The sequence below is a fragment of the Vigna umbellata genome, chromosome 4, assembly GCF_029865625.1.
Source record: "Vigna umbellata cultivar VRB3 chromosome 4, Vumbellata_1.0, whole genome shotgun sequence".
NCBI classification, from domain to species: domain Eukaryota; kingdom Viridiplantae; phylum Streptophyta; class Magnoliopsida; order Fabales; family Fabaceae; genus Vigna; species Vigna umbellata.
Genome location: NC_142168.1, coordinates 9,089,623 through 9,111,998, shown reverse-complemented (window position 1 = coordinate 9,111,998; position 22,376 = coordinate 9,089,623). Strand labels below are relative to the sequence as shown.

General features: G+C 31.7%; 1 pseudogene; it reads right to left on the bottom strand.

Moving 5' to 3' along the window:
* Positions 1 to 3,280: 3,280 nt before the first annotated feature.
* Positions 3,281 to 4,670, bottom strand: LOC124842075 (phospholipase A(1) DAD1, chloroplastic pseudogene; annotated as a pseudogene).
* Between the last annotated feature and the right edge of the window lie 17,706 nt (positions 4,671 to 22,376).

Sequence of the window (22,376 nt, the reverse complement as noted above, 5' to 3'; positions counted from 1 at the left end):
AAATTAGAGTGAGCAATCTTAAAGCAATCAAGTGTCAGAAAAACTCACTCGCGTTAATCTAATTCTTATCTACTTTTTAATAAAAGTCCTTAAATTCAAGATGGTACAATACTTCGAAGTGGGAGAATAAAACTGAGAAGATATCATTACTCAAAACAATCGTGAGTCTAGAGGCACTACATACAAAGGAGTGCTTCGGTGGCATAAGAGAGCATGTGGATGAATCCCGTGGCCAAAATCACCACGGCTGCAAAGGCCTTGGCACCCACGAGGGTTGTTGTCGCGAAGGAGAAACGCGCTGGAATTTCTTCCCTATAGCAGCACGTTGGAGGTTCCAAATTAGGGTCTACTTGCAGGTTTGATGGCGTCGTGGATGGAGGTGGTGAGGCGTTGTGGGGGTTGCGCGAGCTCAAGGCATGCGTTAGTGTTTCTGTTCTAGGTTTGATTTGGGGTTTTTTAGGCTGCTGCGCTTTCTGGGTTTTGTTTTGCAGGTCAGGAGGAGAAAGTCGCGGGGAGCTTCACCGTTTGGATGTTCAACGACGTTGCTTGTGGCATAGAGAAAAGTCTCACAGTGTAGGTTTCCTAGAGGATTGGGGTTTTGCGATTCTGATGGTTATGGTTGTGGAGGCTCACGACGGTGGCGAATGGTTGCTTATGGTGGTGGTCTCGCGATGATGAAGGGAGAGTGATGGCAGAGAGATTGAACTCATAATGGCACTGCTCGCATTGGATGGTGGCGCGATGAGGTTGCTCGCGTCTGGGTGTTGATGGTGGAGGTGCGTGATGGAGGATGGCGGCAGCTGGGGTTTCTATGGCGGTGGCTTCACTGCAGCATGGTGGCTGGCCAACGCGACATTGTGTTGGCAGTGCGACATTGGCGGTAGGAAAGATTGACATGGTAGAAAAGTTGGGAAGATTGACTCATTGTCAGAAAAAAAAAATGGCGTGACACTCTACTATTAGCCAGCTAAGCTTCTTTTTAACGATGTTGGTTTTGGAGGACGAAAAATTATGTTTCCTTAAGTAGAAGAATCAAAATGTAGCTTAGTTTCAAAGAGGGACTAAAAACAAATTCGCTTGATAGTTCAGGGACTAAAAACATATTTAACCCTTTTTAAAATGTTCAATGTAGTCCTAAAGATCGTAATTTGTTTTCAATTTAGTCCTTTTTGCAAACGCCGTTTAAATCATTAACAACCTAATATCCAATTGTTCAATCAGTGACACATCACCCTTGACACTTCATCATCATCTCCTACCTCCAGAAACCCTAATTTCCCCAACCCTAGCCACAACCTAACCCTAACCGCCTCCCCGCTCACGATCAGCCACCATCTTCGCACCTCTATCATCAGACATTTCGAAACCCTAATTGGGTGGGATGGTCACGCCACCACTACCGCTGTTCATCTTCTCTGTCCAGCAACCACCCAGAAACACCACCATGACCATCTTCCCCTTCCTCCACCGTGAACCGCCATCAAAATCTTGTCACGACAACCATGACCGTCGCAACGAGACAACGAGCCATGCACGAGCTCATCTTCTCCGTCAAGTCTTCATCCTGCAAAGGGAAATACAGAGAACGGAAAGGCCAATTGGTGCATAATCGCCACCGCAAAAACGTCATTCTCTATCAATCTTCATATTCTCCAGTCATTGCGAAGCTGCTCTTCGAACTTGCAAGTAGAAAGAAACCAAAAAAACCAAATCGCAAACAAGCAACCATGAGCCAGATTTGCATCGAGACGCTCCTACATTTTGAAACCCATTCAGTTTTCCTCTCGCGGCGTAGGCGTAAGGAAGCCTTTCCCCCTTGCATTCAGAAACCCTAATCTTTTGGGTGGGAAAGGGGATGCCACGTGGTAGTCTCTCATTGGCTGCATCATGTTTCAGTCAAGGCAGGTCAGCAGTTAAATGACACGTCATTCACTGATTGCACAGCTGGACATTTGATTGTTAACGATTTAAACGGTGTTTGCAAAAAGAACTTAATTGAATAGAAATTACGATATTTAGGACTACATTAAACATTTTAAAATTATTAAAACCATTTCAAACAAAACTAACAAAAATTGAGACCAACCTTTAAAAAATAATAAAGTTTAAGAATGAAATGGTTTACTAATAAGAATTAAATATCGAACTTTGATATTTTTTTTTTGTTACAAAGTTTAAATAATGAGTTACTTTTCTTAAAATAAGAGAATCTTGTAGTGAAAAAGATTAAAATGTTGATCTTGAATGTAAAGATAAACTTATTAACATCCAAAATTAGCCTATTTGATTTTCCTCTAGTTCTTTCCAATTGGCTCAACATCCTCAGTGTTCAGAATGAATAATATATCTTATCATTGTTTTACTTTTTTGCGTCACTCTTGATGGCTAAGATTTTTGGCAACAGAAGAAAAAGAAAATGTAAGTAAATAAAAGGTGTGATAAATACAGAAAGAGGAGAAGAGTGGTGTTGAAAATATCTGTAACTAATTTACTAAAAATATATAAAATAGTGAGTAGGAAGTGTTACGTTGACACGTAGATTGAGTTGATATTGGAGGTGCCTGAAATAACAGGAGCAGTAACAGTAGAGTGGGCATGAAATGAAAAGAGGAAGAAGATTATCGGTTCAAAACTAGTTTGCATCAAATTTTATGTGCATCATGTCACACTGATAAACGTAGTGCAGTACACTGTACAATGTTTCTTTATGGGAATCATAATTGAGCTTTCAGGATTTGAGAGTGACAATGCAGCAGGGACACGCATTATTCAAGACGCATGCAGTTTATTCCATGGTTTTTTTCACTTTATAAATGTTCAAATTCTAAATTATCTTTAACACAACATATTTTAAATGATATATAATTCATTATAAATACAATTCGTCCTTTAATATTTGATTCCTTTCCAAAATAAAACATCCAAATGTGTCTTCTACTTTACTCTTTTCATTCTGGCCACAACAAATTTCTCACTTCCCTTCATATAAAACATGGAAAAGAAGAAAGTAAACAAAAACAAGAACAAATGGAAGATGAAAGTTGACCTTCAGGAATTGTATTGTTAACACGAAATGACCCTTTCGCCCTTCTTTGAGTGAAAAACAATTTATATTAGGAGTAAAAGGTAAATTAAGAAAACATTATTTTTCTCTCTTTCCCTTTAAATCAAATATATTTATATATCCATTTAATTTTTTTCTTACTTTCAGATGACAACTTTTCTCTTTCATTTCTCTTGTGTTACTATGTGAAACAAATGCTTTTCATGGTCATTGTGAGATAGTAGGTATCGCATTCGTCTTAATTATGCACAGGTAAAATAGACTAATCTTGTGAGAATTATACACATGATAACAAAAATAAAAATCACAGTGAAGCTTCCGCCTGATACTGCGTCGTTTTGCTCATGTACGGACAGGAAGAACTAACAAAACCATTAACCAAGTGAAGATAAGTCTTAAGATCATGACACGTGGCTACATCTCCTTTCTTCAGATACGCTGATTCCCTGCTACTCACTCTTAACTCTTGTCCGACGTCAGCGTATACCAACTGCATGTCCTGAACAACCTTACGGAACCAACTCTGCAAACCCGCTACGTGGACATGGCCACTGCATGCCATGTCAGCATCCGGAACCACAAGTCCAGGAACTTTTGTGATTACATCATCGGAGTTCACAATTCTAAGTATTCGGGTTCCACTCTTTTCCAACTGGGCCCTGAACTTATCGTTACCGACCCGGGGCCCACCGAAGGAAACCACAGACACCATTGGTGAATTTTTGAACGTAGAGGTTATATCGTACGCGCTCAGAATCGCGAGTGCAGCTCCGAGGCTGTGACCGGTTATACTTATGCTAAGTGGCTCGTGGCCGTAAGACTGGATCACTCTCGCAACCTCTTCCCGAACCATGTCTTGCAAACTGGGACACGCGCTCGTTTTGGAGACGTAGAGACTCAAAAAACCGTTCTCCACCATGCAATCGTCGCTTCCACAACCCATATGGTTGGGCAATTTTGTCAAGGTAACACGAAGATTTTCCAACCATTCCAGACACGTGGCGGTTCCCCGAAGAGCGATCACCACGTCACGTCTTCCCAGGCGCTTAATTTCCTTCTCGTCTTCACAGACTGCTACGTAACCAATCCAACTGGATCGAGCACGTGGCAGTTGCGACACAGAAGAAACCCAATTGGGTAATTGAACGCCGCATGTGGCGTGTAAGTTTTTGGTTACTCTATAACCGGATTTTCGCATTCCGGTCTGAGCCAATAGTGATGCTTCAGGGAAGCGACACGTGGCGTAGGTCTGGGAATTGGTGTCGAAATCGAAAGCGCGATAAGCGGATTCTACGAAGTGGCCGTATCTTAGGATTTCGGCGCGTAGGTTGTCGTCAAGAGGGTCTAACAAGCCTTCCCAGTGGTTGATTCCTTGGTATTGGGTCCACTTGTGACCGAGTCGGGGTGAGTTGCATTCCAGTGAGTCAGTCCTGAGGCGATCCCAAGCGAGTTGGGACTTGTTGAAGGGTAAGGTTGGGGTGGTGGCATGTGAGAAAGTTGGGTTGAAGTTGGGTTTTGAGAAGGAAGTTGAAGTGTTTGGTTGGGAAGTTGGTGTTACAGAGAGTGTCATTGTTATAAAGACACTTGTGTAGTTGTGTGTGTTTCTTGCAACTGATGTTTGGGTTTGTGCACATGGAATTTATATTAGGAGAAAGTGAGGGAGAATGGACGGTGGTGGGAGAGAGAGAGAGATAAAGAGAGAGATAGAGAGAGAGAGAGAGAGAGAGAGAGAGAGATAGAGAGAAGTTTGTGATTTTGGTAACTGAAAAAATGGCTGCGCGAGTATGAGTGAGTGATCGAAATGATAGGAATAAAGAAAGAAATGAGGTAGGTTGAAGGAGAAAGTTCAGAAGATTTTGAGGAAATAAGTGGGACCTAAAAGACTAAAGTTAATTTCCTTGTAAAAAACAAAATAAAAAATTAATTTCTCCCCACGCCTTCGGAGGTAGTACGTCTTCTGTCACTATTGCCACTCGGTCAATTTTATTTTATTTTTGTATAAAAGTTAATTCTAATTTAGTTAGCAATGATAATTGGGATATATTCTATTATGATGAGAGTTGGGATAGTAAAACATGTATATAAAAAAAAAAATTTAGAGGGGAAAATTAATAAATATAACAAATGAGGATTAAAAAAAGGTAGAAATAAGATATAAAATAAATGAAGTGTATTTTAAGTATTTTCCTTTAAAGAAGAGATAAAAATTGTGGGGGGTTTTCCATAATTATAGAGAAGAATATAAAAAAATGGGAAAATGGGAAAAGTAAGGAGTACTCTTTGGGTACAGTAGGAAGCCGCGTAAGGCGAATATCATGAGAGGAAGTGTAGTGGACTGGTCAAGCGTCAAAGTATACGACTCATCTCAGACCTATTTTTGTTCAGAAAAAAACACAAATTAGGATAAATTCATTATAGGTTAAAATTATTTGAAATATAATAAAAAGTTATGCAAATTAAATCTTATTGAAAAATAAATAAATTCTGAGAGTTGTTTTATGTCAATTTTCGCTTAGCTGCGAAATTAATTTCGGGAATAAAAGATGGATAATAAAATATCTGCCAAAGTGTATATTAATATTTTTACCCTCTTTTTTTATTATATTTAAAAGACAAAATAAGATAGACCGTTCATGAAGGGGTTAATCTCTTTAGCAAAAGTTCACACTTTTTAAAAAGTTATTTTTTACAGAACTGTGGGATTTTAGAAAAGTTCATTATGCTTGACAGGTTGGCTTATTTTAAAAAATATTTTTTTTTAAATAAAATGTGTAATCTATAAAATATAACTATTTAAATTATCAATTAAAACACTATTTTTAATTTGGAATCATTTTGAATATCCATTAAATGTAATACATATTCTTTTGTCGTTTGAAGTGTTTGATGCAACAGATGTCAGTTCGTTAAATTTATTATGTTTAAGATAAATTTGTTGCTAACCCATAAATTTATTGATCTTTTTTGAATGATATTCTCGTTAACTAATAAGTTAATTGGTTTATTTAAGAATTTTTTTCGTTGAACTGTTTATATAAAACCTTAATAAACATGCTATCAAGGAAGTTCATTCTTATACAAAGACCAAGTCATACCATAAACTAATTTACGGACAATCTTGCCACAATTTTTTTACAATCATTAGGTTTAGGCAAAGCTCAACTTAAGTTGACAAATTTCCATCCTCATCATATTACTAATTTTATCTCATTTTTGTTCTTGTCTATTTTATTTTTTCCTTCGTTAATAATAATAGTAATAAACACCAGGGTTAATTGTGATAAAGCTTTTGATATATTATACAAGATCATATTAGAAAAAAAATTAAATTAAAAATATGCCTAAAAATGTATGGTAATTATATAGCTCAAAAAATAATATATATTTAAAACTTAAGAAATATCTTCCGAATAAAAAGTATAAAAGACTTTTTTTTTATCTAAATGTTTAACCAAATGTAAGACTAACCTGTATTTGTTTTCTCCCGTATAGTGGTATTTTAATAAAGTTGATTTTGTGGAAAGAAGTTGCTTAAATTTAACGTTTATCTATAATTGTAAAGGTATTACGTACTATTATTTTCAAAGGTAAATTTACTCATGTATTTATATATAATGGGAAATCTTAGAATTTTAGTTGGACTCATAAATTCGTTCATGACCTTCTAATTATTTTTCATCCATATTATAATGGGTTTTATGAAGAAATTTTGTAAAATTTGTTTCTACAAGTTTTATATCATTTATTAAATTTTATAACATTAATTATATTAATTAAATTCACTCTACCTTTCACAGTTTTTATTTTTTATTTTTGCTGAATATTTTTCATACTAGATTTTTCATGCCTCTTGATATACTGGAGGACATTTTACTTCAATATTCCATTTCTAAATAAATCCTTATTTAATGAAGAAAAAGAAAAAGGCTTTTAGTATGGCATTCATGGTTTGGTCAATTCATTTCCGTGGAATTATCTGTAACCCCACATAAAGATGAATACGAAACATAAAAATTGGGAAGAAGGAAGAATGAAAAAGGAAGAAGAAAAAGAAAATATATTAATAGATTAAAGAAAATAAGAAATATATTTGGAAAGGCATGTGTAAAAAGAAAATAAATATTTTGCAGTACTAAAAAAACAAAGAATATTCCTGCAGCTATTTCATTCCTTTTGTTTTCCTTTTTTTGGTGAAACGGCTATATTCACTCCGTCATTCTTATCCTTTATAACCTACCTAGTCTTTATCACTTACTTTTTTTTATCACTATCAAGAATCAAGAATAATAGTAATCTTTCGGTACGTAATATATTTGAGGGCTGCTCACTTACAATATTCATCATTTGCTTAAGCATTTGTGATTAACGTTAACTAACGATATATTAAACAATTAAGCAAGTTGCTTTTTTCTTCTTCTTAAAGTTTTGTTGTTAATGGATAGCAAAGAACCAAACTAAATAGTTTACGTTATTTGAAGAATTAGATTTCTTTCTATTGTACGTTTGCTCACGTGGCATCTTGTCCTCCATTATCGTCAACCTTAGTATTCTTTTCCTTCATGATGGGTGGCATGTGATGAATATAAGTGGAAAAATGAATTAGTTAAGTAATGTTATTTAACTAATTCAGTATTTTGAGTAAAATAATACGCTAGCTTTCCGTCTTAATTGTATATTTAAGTTGGAAATGAAATGATAAATCTTAGTTAAAAAACCTAAGCGATTGTGTTAATTAGTTTTTTCTTTGAATTTATGAAATAATTGTAACAGTTTAAGAGTTAATGTGAATGATAAAGTTTGATTTGAAGTAAGAGAAAGAGAAAAGAAATGAAGGTAAAAGAAGAAGGATTTGGATTTAGTTGGATTAGGATAACATTGATAGAAAATGAGGAATGAATTACTGGGTGAGTGGTGGGTCACGTTTTCTCCCCAATAAGATGATTGACATGTTACCAACAACCAAAGCAAAAGATTGCATCTATTTTTTATCCTTTCTGGACGTTCAAATAGCTCTTTGGATATTGCATATTTATTATCTAAGATACTAAACATAGTATAAACTTTATTATATTGATTATCAACCATTATCATTTTTTTAATATTAGATATATAATATATTTTCTTTTTTATCATTCAAGGTTTTAATATTTAATATTCAATAAAGTCAAAAGCTATAAGAGAATGACATATTTACAAACACAGTTTGTTAGTAATAATAAAATTTGTCAATAAATTATTTAGTTAAAGATAAGTGACAAACAAATCTACTAGTAAAGTGATCGTCTATAAAATTTTCTCACGGATGTACAAATCTATTCTTAAGTATTAATAATCATAAAATCATGGATAAATGTCTTTTGATAAATATCTGTCCATAACATTCGTTAGTAATGTGACTAGATCTCCTTCTTTTTTTCTCTTTTTCATTTTTCCTTTGGTTTATTTCTTTATTTTTTTTTCTCGTTGTCATTGGGTCATCGTAGCACCACCACCACTTCCAAGATGTTTTCATCTTTAAGATCTTATTTTAAGACCTAGAAAAATATTTAGATGAGATATAATAGATAATAGATAATAATATGTATTTAAATTATTATTGTTGTATTAAAATGTTATGATAGCTTATTTGATTAGAAGCTTTCTATTGAAGCGTGAGATTTTGGGTTTAAGTCTAACCTATAATGTTTAAAGGTTGTTCTGTTTTGTTTAATTTAAATAATGGTATGGATTTTTATAATTGTTTTTAGTTGATTTGCGATTTGTAGTTTTATTAAAAATATTATGAAAATTTTAGATAAGTATTTTAAAAGTTGATACTATGTTATGTTGAAGATTTTAGGCCTTAAGCCTAATGAAGATAAAAATTACAAACCCAAGTTTACTCCATTAGTTACTTTGAGTGCAACTCTAGATCTAAACAAGCTTTAAAAATCATTCATTGTGAAGAAAATTTGTGCATTAACAAAAAAGTTTAATCTTGATGATTTTACATAATTAGAAAAGTTACGTCTTAAAATACAAACTCAACATTATGAACTTAATATTCCATGTAATTCTGAAATGAGAAATCTATCAACGATTTCTAAGCTATGTTAAGGATCGGTGAAAACAAGAAAACTTTTACTTATCCTTGATTGATGAATTGGTATTAACTTTATCTGTTTCAATTGCTACATGAAGATCGATAAAAATAGACTTAAAAATAGGATGGAAGATGAATTTCTAGCAAATTGTTTGATGAGAAAGATTTGTGAGAAAATTTATATTGATTCTATTATGGGTGATTTTTATGACATGAAGGAATGATACTTAAATAAAAGGTGCCATGTATTTATTTATTATAATTTATTTTTTATTAAATTTTATTAGATTTGAACTCCTCCTTTCTTGAATTTCTGGATCCGTAACTAATAGTATAATATTTTATGTGAGTTTGACATTCACGTTATTGTTTGCAGTTATTTTCGTCCTTTCTATTGTTGATCTTAATATATTATTATAAACTAAGTATAGATTCGTCCTTTTTTTTATACATATATACTAATTTTTGTTTTTTGGATGTTCCCCTTTGAATGTTATCATTGAGATCAATACCAAACAAAACATCAAACCTAGGGGGTATATCAACATTCTCATTCAAAAGATTTTTAAGAATACCGTACAATTCTCATAAGCTACATTCCAACCACGTTCTATACCCTCCGAACCATCAATGTCAAAACTTTCAGACTTTTTCTGAAATTGAAAATTTTAAATTAAAGACTATTTCATTAAAGATAACTTTCGTTCCTTGGCAAACATTGGAACTTTGTGCACTACAAGCAATAGTTGAACTTCAAGCTTAGATAGATATGAAATTACACAGTCAAAATCTTTGAGGCAAGACATAAATTATTTAAAAAAGTAACTTTTCCTAACTAAATAGACATTTCATACCTAAACCGAAATGAACCCAGAAGGCAATAACTCTAATTTGAGATTTATCGTTGATTTGAAACTCATTTTTTCTCTTCATTGAATTCGTTTTGCATCTGAAATTTAAGTTTCACCAACATGGTACCGATTATATATAATTCGCCTAAGCGGTGTTGCCAATGCATGTAAATGTGTAGAACAATTCTACCTTGTCAGCCGGATAAATTCTGATATATATATATATATATATATATATATATATATATATATATATATATATATATATATATATATATATATATATATATATATATATATATCGTAATTTGATTTGGAAATTTATGTTTTGATGGCAGAGGAAAAATACACACACATTCATTGGTTTAAAAAGGTTTTATTTATTTATTTCTAATAGAAATCAATATAAAAACGCGCACAATGAAAAATGATGTATGTAAAACTAAAAATATCAAGCACTTTCAAAGAAGCACCTACCCGATGGAAAGGGGAAATGTCGTGAAAAACATAAAAAAAAAAAGGACAATGAAACATCGTTCATTTGACTAGGAGATGCATTTTTAAGATGTGTAAAACTGAAAAGTCAGAAAAGTAGAAGGAAATTGATGTAGTATTATGCATAATGTCAAGTCTTAGATGTTGAAACAATATAATGAATTGAAAATGTTGAACAAGGTTACCATTTTAAGATTTCATCGTTGCTAAGGTTTGAGATGAACGCGTATACCAAGAATTTTCAGTATGATTACACATTAAGGGTTGACAAGAGATAATGAGAATGTAGGTGTTTGGTAGCTAGTTACCCTTTTTACACAAAATTGTCGTCAGGTATAGCATCTAATTGCCGGTGGATTTGATCATCTTTTGACTTTTAACAATGTCAAAAAATAAGGCATGTCGTCATTGTCTTTTATGAGAAAAAGTGTGTTCGAAAAACAAAGTGAGTTTTTGTTTCTTTCAATAATTAATTCATCTGAAGAGTGTTATTATTATTATATATGTTGATTTGAGAAGAGTCGGCACTGCGATATATACCTTCAAAAATTTCATATTCATTTGTCTCCAAAAGTTGACTCTGCCGAAACTTCATTCACAGCTCATTCACAGTGAGATTATGAAATATGTGCACGTAAGTTACCAACAGCGACTCTACGATTGGAACTGAAGTCAGATTTTAAAAGGTTTTTTTTGGAGAAAAAAATGCCTTTGATGATTAGTAGTGGATATTACTGAAGTCAGCAATATTTAGTCAGAAAATATTGAATATATGATCTTACAATTGGTTTTTTTAATTCATTTCTGACTCGTTAATATGTAACTGTTAGTTTTGTTCCCTTTTTTTCCAAATTGTCAATAATTCGGATTCGAAATAATAAAGTAAAATATGATATATTATAATTGAAGAAACAAATAAAAATAGTTTAGATTGATGAGACACTTAGGATATAATTCCTAAAAAGAAAACAATTCCTCTTTCTTAACTTTACGAAGGTCAATGTATTAAAAGATAATATGAAAGAGAAGACTGAAAACACTATTTGTGAGTTGATGTTTTTGTTGTGTTTAATTATATTCATATAAATAAGTGATATTTATAGGTAGAAGAAAGAAACTTAAGAATTCATTGTAATAAATATGATTTTAAAACAAAATAATTAGTAATCAATATAAAATAAATGCAAATTTTTTTTTATCCATAAATAGCATTTACATCTATGACTAATATTTTTTCTTTGACTTCTAGTATAAATGAAATAATTTTTTATTAGCATCCAAATGAATATTAGTCTTAGTATTTACACCAATAATTTGAGTTAAAAACATAATTTAATTCGGGATTAGTGACATAATACCTTTCAAATGGAAATCATGTCCAACACCTATAGTAATTATTAACTTCAAGTTTGTAATTGGACTGAAAATTATAAAAAGCTTAATAATGAAAGCAATATTTTTTCTCAACACAAAGACACATAATCAAAATATTAACTTTTTTTTCAGGTTTATGTTTTAAACTTTGAGCACAATCGGAGCATGAAGGAGACCATTTTAAATCATAAAACTCATAAGCATGATGTAAAAAAAAACAATTCCTTTTAATTTCATGTAAAAAGAACAAAAATTTTAAATTCACGAATCTGATATAAAGAAAGTTTATTATTAATTATTTCAAAATCAACAATTTTTCACAAGAATATTTAAATAAAAAATTTCAACAAACCCATATTTTAATTGAAGTGTTTGGTATTACTTAACAACAATTTTAGTATGATAAGATATTTTATAAATATTATTAGACAAAACACTTAAAATATGTCAATGACATCAAATATTTTTATCACAAACATCATAACAAATTAATTAGTATTGTTAAATATCACAAAAAAACATAACCATTGAGTCAAAGTTTTATTTGTTGCTACTAGCTAGCACAAGAATAAATCTTAGAGTTGTGAAAACGGGTAATCTGGCCCGACCCAACCTGACCCACCACGGGTTGGCCACTTAGTGAGCTAACCCAACTCGGCTTATTTATTAGCGAGCCGAAAAAATTTGAACCCAACCCGACCCACCACGGGTTGGTGGGTTAAACGGGTTGGCTCATTGACTCACTTAGCTTTTTTTCACCCTCTTCTTCTGAGATTCTTATAACATGTTACTTTAATCGATCAAATTGAAACAGTAATAATTGGACCAATTGATATAAAAGAAAATGAAGCAAAAGAACTCTATTGTTATATATTCTAAGCTATCAAACATAAAATTTTGCCAATTTAGTTTAATGAGACATACACAACCGTTTAACCAAGAAACTACATATAGCAGTTAACAAAAATATACAGCACGAAAAGCTCTACTGCGAAGTAAATGTTGTGTGTTTTGAATAATTAATTTAATTAATTTTATTTCAATAAAAAAAATAACCAACCCAGCTCACCACGGGTTTAACCCGGGTGAGCCGGGTTCTTAGCGAGCCGAGTCAAAATTGGGTCGCATAAAAATATTTAAATTTTTTTCCAACCCAACCCGACTCAAACTCATGGTGAGCCGGATTGGCTCACAAATTTTAACCCATTTTGACGACACTAATAAATCTTACCCACATATTTTTCAAGCATACTTGAGAATGAATTAATCATATCCATCACAAACAGATTATATAACATTATCTTTCACTTTTGCAATAAAATAAATAATTGTGAAAAAGTAAAATAAAAATAATTCTCTCTCTAAGAATGTTAGGGAAATAATCAAAATAAATTATAATAATTGTATAGAAATAAGACATAGATATAAATAATAGAATATTCTTTAAGTAAAAATAATAATAAAAAAATATGATACAATTATAATTGAAGAAATGAATAGAAATATTCTATGTTAAGACATAAATCACTCCTTATAGAGAAAATGTCTCCGGTGCATAAGCAAATCAAATTATGTGTTTCTCTTCCAAGATACTATAACTGGTCAGATCAATTGAGTGCAGAGAAGGATCTCTAAACTTGATGAATTCCAATGTCTCTAAATTATTTATGAGTTGATGTGTTTGTTGTGTCTTTATCCATGCAAATAAGTGGTATTTATAAGTACGAGAGAGACTTAAGAGTCAATTTTAAGAAATATGATTTCAAGATAAAATAATTTGTAATCAATAAAATAGATGTAAAAAATTGTTTATCCACAAATAGCATTTACATCTATAATTAATATTGTATAAAAAAATTGGTAGTAGTAAGATTTGATTTTAATTATTTATTTTTTAAATTATATTAAATATTTCGAACACTAAAGACCCATTTGTATAGAAGAGTTGTTGGAAGACTTGCGTACTTCTTGATTTCTAGATCAAACATTACATTTGTAGTTCACATGTTTAGTCAGAGTATACAAAACCCATTAACTACTGATTTAGCGATAGTTGATCACATATTACATTACTTGAAGTCTGCTCCATGTCAAGGTCTCTTTTTCACCGCCAACAACAAACTTCATCTTTCAATATATGCTAATGCAAATTCGAGTAACTGTTACAAGTTTTTAGTAGAATCAAACCAATGATTACCCAACCATTTTGAAGTTTCAATTGACACAACTATGCTCTTTTGCAATAACAAATTGGCGTGCACCGTGTTTCTAATCCCTTTGGTCATAAAAAGCCCAAACATATAGATTTTCACTATCATTTCATAGGTGAACTTGCTCAATGACAAGTCTTGATTCCCATTCATGTCATAATTGAACATCAAATAACTTATATATTCACAAAGGTCCTTCTTGTTACAATCTTTCATAGTTTCAAGTGCAAGTTAAAAATCATCAACATTTATTCTTTAACTTAAAGGTGAATATTATAATAAAGTATAATTAGATATTATATATCAATTATTTTGTTTTCAAACATTCTAGATATTGTGAATATTATATACATAAATATATATATATATATATATATATATATATATATATATATATCGTTAAAAGTTATACATCAACTAGTGGTAAGACCAATTTACAATATATAAGTGAGATGCAAATATCACCTTACAAGCCAGTTTTGTAAAACTAAGTTAAGCTTAAAATTCATTTCTTAATATGATATCAAAACTATGAGTTTTAGCCTTGTTATAGATATTGGCAAGTGTACCAAATGGTACAAGTAATAAAATAGATAAGTCTATATATCGTTTTCCCACAAAAACTTGTGTTGTTTATAAAAACAATGATTATTTACTAATAATATAGGTGAAAAACTTCGAATGATGAAAATAATTAATTCTTGTGAGAATAATTCTAAGATGCAATTAAATTGATGAAAGTACTTATGCGATAAAGACTTAATTAGGGTTAAATTTCATGCATCAAATCATTGTGAAAACACTAAACAACATATCTTTAATTCCTATTGTAGTATTAATACCACTATTTAACTAGTCCTAATGTTTTAGAGACAATTAAACTTATTAATAAACACTAACATCTTTTTAGTAAAATTCGGCATTAATAGTTTAGATGTTTTGTTCTTTGTTGTTTATTAAGTGTTAAACCTTATTTTAGTGAAGGTTGTTGTTTGTTGGGTTTATTATTCCACACATTATTGGGTCACTATCAGACTACTCATATTTATCTAGTCTCATGCTCGAGATTTATATGACTCGATGTGAGGGATATGTGTTATTGATTAGGAAGGTTGGATTTTTGTAGGATATTTATAATTTATAAATGGGAGCAAACATCACCTTACAAATTTTTGTTGTAAGGTTGAATTTGACTTAAAGTCAACTTCTTAAAATATTATCAAAATAATGAGTAAGAGCTTATACTAGAAAAAAATGTTATTTATTAGGTCTATTGTTCCATTTACTATCAAGTTGTTATCAAATCACGCATTAATGTTTAATCTCACACTCAAGATATATATGTTTCAGTGGAATGTGTTGGAAGTTATATCGACTAGTGATAAGACTAGTTTATAATATATAAATGAGTGTCAAATTTACTTTATAAATCAATTTTGTAAGATTGAGTTAAACTTAAATTCACTTTTTAAAATATTTATTTAGTTTTCAACTAGATACTATGCATTGTATATAATCAATTTTTATGTTTCCTTTTATATTAATATTTTTTATTATGTTTTTCTATTATATACCTACCACTTTTATGTAAATAACACTTCTTGATTCAATAAATTACTTTATTTCTTTTTATCGTAATAAGATGTAGATTAAGCAAGTAGAAAAGAAAGAAATACATACTGAAAAATCTAAATGAATCAGAAGTTTCGTTTATATTCAGAACCACAATTTCACGTCCATCACGGACAGACAAACACTCGTTTAATATTTTTTATTTAAATTTATTTCCAATCACGTAATTCATTATATTTCTTATTTATTATTTTCCATTTTAATTTTTACTGTCAAATTTTGTAATCGTGCGCATACTCTGAAACGTGAAGCCAAATCTATGTACGTTGTTGTTTTGGGATTTGACTTTTAGCGACATATTAAATGTACAACAGTAGTTTTAATGGTTAGAATTTTATTGAGTGATTGTTGGGAGAGGCATGAACATTACATTGTCACCGGTGAGTACTCACATGAGAGGGCAGAGGCGATATGGGCAGGTCCTAACTAGGGCTACCAATCACTTCATATATTCACCAAGCCTAGGATTTATTACTAATTAGCAATTTAAATTAGAGACTAAGGATAGAAGTTAAAAAAATTAGGAACTAAAGAGATAATCGACCCTTCCACTATTATTTATATTATAAGAGATGGAAGAGACATAAAACGAACAAAAAAATTGGATTTTATTTCTTTTTCAACAAGAAAAATGTATATTATCGGTTGCAAAATTGTTAAGCACATAATAGGGTTATACTATTTTATCCCTTTTGTATTTGTGCGGGCCATACAGAATCCCATTAGGTATAGTCACTATATTGTATTAGCTAATGAATTATCATACATGTTTTGGTCACTCTTGTTTGAAATTCTCACTAGTAAAAAAAAGTAGATTATGACGCCTCATATACGCTTCGGTTATACGAAAACCGAAGCGTACAACCATATACACCTCGGTCACAACAAAACCCGTGGCGGAACTGAGATACTTCCTCGGTTAACATTAGAGCCGAGGCCTATTCCACGGCACAGTGCACGTATTCCATTTGCAAGTCAGCTGACAACTTCCTATTGCCTCGGTCTGCTGTGCAACCGGTGCCTATACCACTCGCTATTGCCTCGGTTAACATTAGACCCGAGGCCTATTCCACTGACAACTTCCTATTGCCTCGGTCTGGTGGGAAACTGATGCCTAAACCACTGCTGCACCTGCTACGCCTGCTCCACCTGCTGCTTGCCTGCTACGCCAGACCTAGGGCATCGGTTCAGCAGGAACCGAGGTCGTTGGCCACAGGTTTTACATCGTTGTTGCTTTTAACCGGTGCTATATGGGGCTATTACCGCGTGTTTGAGTAACCGAGGTAGTAGCTCTCCTTCATTTTTTCAAAACCCGCAGAACCTCCATTTGCATCGCACAACTTCTTCTTCCTCGCCGCTACCTCCGCACTATTGCTGCCATTGGTCTCGCCTGCCTCCGTCTTGCCAGTGCTCGCGCATTCCACTACTCGTCGTCGTTCTTGGCCGCATCTCTGATGGACAAATTTATGATCACCAAAATATGATGTCACAAACTTGTTGAACAATCGGCAAGTATGACCGAATCGTTTCAAGTAATAAACTCGGTAAGACCAAGTATCGTTCTCCCAAAGGACTCACGGCCTAGTTTAGTTATGTGATTCTTTGATTAGCTAAGACTTAAGAACAAAATAATTGGATTGTACTATGCAAAAGACGAAAATAAACATGTATGCATGAGGTTTTGATCAATGGCAAAAGCAAAAGACAAGCACTTTCAATGAAATATATATATATATATATATATATATATATATATGAATATGTTGTTGGGGGTCAATTTCATCTTATCCACTCTCATATATTTTAGGAATTCAACATTCAAATCATCATTGTTAATGCCACTCTCTAAATTACCTTGTCAAGAAGGCCTATCCCTAATTACGAGTTCATACGATTCCTAGCATTCCTAATAATTAGTTCTCTTAGCACAGGAGCTTAACGACAACCAATATAATATTGGGAGTAATTCCCCGGATCTAGACTAACTCGTACGTTCCCGTATCGACAAAATCAATAATCATGCATTGAATGAGTTAAACAAAGCAAGCATTAAGCAAAGAGGAAAAACCCTAACTAATGATGAAAGAAAGCATAAATCTTAGATTAAAATGCAAGCACAAATTCCATATATGACAGCTTCAAAAGATTACATTGATTCCCCAACAAACATACAAGGTTTAGTTCACCATATTCATGGTGAACCTAGATGAACAATAATGAAAGAATGAAAGATAAAACCCTAGAAAGGTGAAGAGGTAGCCTGAGCATCCAAGATCCTCCTTCAAAAGGGTGGAAGAGAGAGTGTTTGCTTCATCTTTGCCAAAGATACCAAACCCTAAGACATCTAGGTCTTTAAATAGGACATAAAAATAATAGAAAACGGGTCCAAGCCCAAACAGATCATAAAATCGCAGAAAACTGGCCCAAAACTCGTATGGTTGACTTTTTCCGTATTCTGGTTGACTGGTTGACTTTTTGGTTGACTGGTTGACTTTTCTGGTTTCTGGTTGACTTTTCTGATTCCATCTCTCTCCTTCTTCACTTCTTTCACTAAATTCACCTTAAAACCTGCACAAAAACACTGAAATCAAGCATAAACCTGTCCAGCTCTCTTATTTATGAAAATATGGATAAAAACATGATTTCAAGCTAGTTTCTAAGTGTAAAGGTTGCTTTTTGTGTCAATTTTAGGCATGAAAATAACAGTTTTTCAACTGTTATCAATCTCCTCCCTTCGTCGTCGCCACTGGTGCCCCGCTGGTGCTACCTCCGCCACTATTGCCTCCGCCGGTGCTGCCTTCACCGAAGAAGACTCATTTATCTGCGGATGACCCTCTTGGTGCGTTAGACAAGCTTGCTAAAATCATTTCAGATGCGCCGATGATTGTACACTGTGATTCTACTACATTTGAAAGAGAAGCTGAGATCCCATTGTACTTGCATCATCAAGATGTTAGGGAGCTTGCGTCGGGTAGAGAAGAAATTAATATTACACTCATTCAGGTGTGGATGATGTAAGTTTATGAAAACTTTTTTATAAAATTCTATTTTATCAACTTACTTATATCAGATTATTTCTTCATTTTAGATATATGTTTGATGTTAGTAACAAGAAGGGGTTCAACGATGTATATGGGTTCATTGACCCCTCCATGACTCATGAAAGAAATAAATTTGATGATATCTAAACATACATCACCACCTGCTTTGGAATGGGGAAGGAGATATATTTTATCCCTTATATACTTGGGTAAGTGAAGTTTGTTAACTTTAAAGTTTCATTTATTAATTTTGGTATATGACAATTAAGTTATTACCAATTTCAGGTGTCATTGGCAGCTACTTGTGATCTCCATACCGGAGAACACTGCTGTCTGGTTTTGTTCATTGCAGAAGTCTCCTCCCAACCCTCTTAGACATGTAGTAGATTGGTAAGAATCTCAATGTTTCAACTTTTTTGTTATATAAATGTATGCTAAAGGAATTTTTTTTAATAGTTCCCTTGCAACACATATGATGTTATCTGGGAGATCTACTGCTACAGCTAAAAAGCTTGCATGGGTTGCCCTTAAGGTTTGGTATTTTAGTCCATACTTTGTTACATTTGGTTCCATTCAAATGATGTTACTTAACATTTTATAATTATGATGATATATTGTAGTGTAATAGACAAATGGGGTCATATGAATGTGGTTACTACGTTATGTTTTGGATGATGACCATCATTCGTGCACATTACACCAGTGGATGGGAAACGGTAATATTTAGGTTTGAATTTTATTTTCTCTATAGTTTGGATTTCATATACACTAATTGAAATCATTGTGTTTTATGCAGAGATTTAATAGGACTGCTCCAATTCCAGAGAAGTCAATTCAACTTGTGAGGAAAACACTTGCTAAATATGTAATTCATTTATATAATAGTATGTAGTAGATATTAGGATATAGTAAGTTCTAAGTTTATGTTTCTAAGTTTATGTTTCTAAGTTGTTTTATGCTTTTCTACATTATTATAAGTTTATCTTTGTACATTGCATTGATTTATGCTTGAAACTTGATTTATGATTACATTGGATTGATTTATGCTTCTAAGAAGTTGATTTATGATTTAATTCAATATATTTATGTTTTAATATAATTTTCATTCAAAATATACGTTTCTGCATTATTCTGGACTGTTCTGGTTATAAAAATATATGCAGGTTTGTTTCTGTGGTTGGGAATATTGCAGAAACAGACCTCATTTAAAAAAAACAAGGATATATGCCTCGGTTCACGTCATAATCGAAGTAGAAAGACCCCTTATGGCCTTGGTTATGGTCACACCCCGAAGTAGAAAGTATTCCGGATGAGAAAAAAAAAGTCTACTGCCTCGGTTCCAGCCACAACCGAGACAGTTGAACCGAGGCATAAAGTCCTACGAAAAAAAATTAAAAAAACCAAAAACTTTACTGCTTCGGTTAAGGCTGAACTGAGGCAAAATTCTCTCCTTTTATGTCTCGGTTCTCAACCGAGGCCAAAAGTATTAGACTTTTTGCCTCGCCTGAATATGCCTCGGTTCAAAAACCGCTGCCTATAGACAAAAATAACTGTTGTCGTTTTTCCTAACTGTACTAGTGTCTTGTCAAAAGGAATAGAATAACACTATACACACAATATGTGTCATGTCTTTGAAACAGAGCCAGTAAAATATATTTTTTATAATGATTTGTTTATACAAATTCTATTTTATTAAATATAAAGGGTGGTGCAATGGTAGTTTTTTATATATGAAAAATCTTTCTATATCGATTAAACCCAAAATCAATATAGAAAATTGGTATAAAAAGTAGATATAATTACATTTTTAATAAAAAGAAGAAATTTTTTTATATTGATAGAATCAGTATTGAAGATTGAACTAGTCACATTTTTGTAATAAATAAAAACCTTTTATACAAGGTTTAATTATAACAAGTATAAAAATTGGATATAGTGATATTTTTGTAATAAATAAGAAAACTTTCTAGTTCTAATTATAATTAATATAGAAAGTAATTTCTTAATATTTTAAAATTAGGATACACTGTAACACTAAATTTTTATAGATTTGTACCGTCGGGGATTCTTTCCCTTTGGTAGGAGGCTTACTCCTTCCCATTCTCTGATTCACGGTTCACCTTCTCGGACATGCATTTTTGTCTCAAAGAACCATAATGAATAATAATATGAATTTTTATAAACCAATATTAAAATAGTTATTAACTATTATCATGTACCAACTATAAATCACATATTTTATCAATATCCACATGTATCTACAAACACAAATTCTTTTTGTCCTCTCTATTTCTAAAATACAATTTCCCATATAATTGGAGCCCTATTCGTTCACCCTTTATTATTGCTTTTTGCCTATTGAATTCAACTATTTGACTTTGACCATATAGTTCAAAGCAAAACACGGCTACACTATATTTCATATAAAAAATCAGGCATCTATTTCTCCATACATTTTAAAAATTGTAGTTTATTAGTAAATTAGAAAGGTTTTTGGTCTTTGATACAAAGTTATTATTTTTTTCAAAAGTTTAATAAATTTTAGCTTTTGAATTTTAAAAATAAATAAATATAACCATTTTAATAAAATTACTTAAATTATAGTTAAAAGTAATTCACAAAAAATAAAAATATTCTCAAGTTTTATTTAACCGCTAAAAAAGAGATAATAAAAAAAATACTTGTAGTGAAACTTGAAAATAAATTGTAGTTCAAAAAGATGATACAATATCGTATGTACAATATAGATGGAAGGATATATCATACCATACATCTTGAATGGAGTGAGTGTGGTGGTGTTATTTGTGTGGGATTAAAGAATGATACTAAATGTGGGAGCGAGACAAAAGAATGAGAAGGAAGAACCAGTTTGGTGCAACACATAAGGATGAAAGTGTTTTAAGTAGTTTATATAAACGTTACAAAAGTTTATCGGTTAAATCATTTCATTTATTCATATTTTTTTTAGAAAAATTTTAAATTGATCTTCTTTTTTTATATATCTCAATTTAGTTTTTATTTTGAAAACTATGATATAATCAGATTATTTCCTTTAATAGTACTATAATAACATCGTTAAAGAAGTATCATATATTATTTAATGGATTCTTTTTAATTATTTTTATTTTTATTCTTTTAATTTAAAAAAAAATAAAAAAATTGTCACCTCTCAAGTTGACATCTTGGTAATGACAATATAATGTAATACTATCATATTAAGTGTAATGGTTTAAGTTTCAATTCAATCGTTATATTTTTATTTCAATTTAGTCACAAATATTTTTAAAATAAAATTTTTGTGTGTCTTTTCAAATTAAAATAAAGTTTAATTTTTGTATAAATGTTACATAAATATTTTTTTTAAACTAATATTGCATCTAAAATTTTGTTAGTCAATACTATATGAATGTAGTTAGAATGAATTCATTAGATTGTTACTTCATTCTTTGTTGTTGTGTTTAGCTTTTTAGCACAATGAAGGAACTCTTAAAAACCTTCGTACATGCCTTTACAAATTTGTAGGAATAAATATTCTTATGAATCCCTTTGCTTGCTGTAGAATGTGTTTTCCTTTACCACACTATTGCAAGCAAAAAACCCAACCACTCTAGATTCCGAAATTTAGGT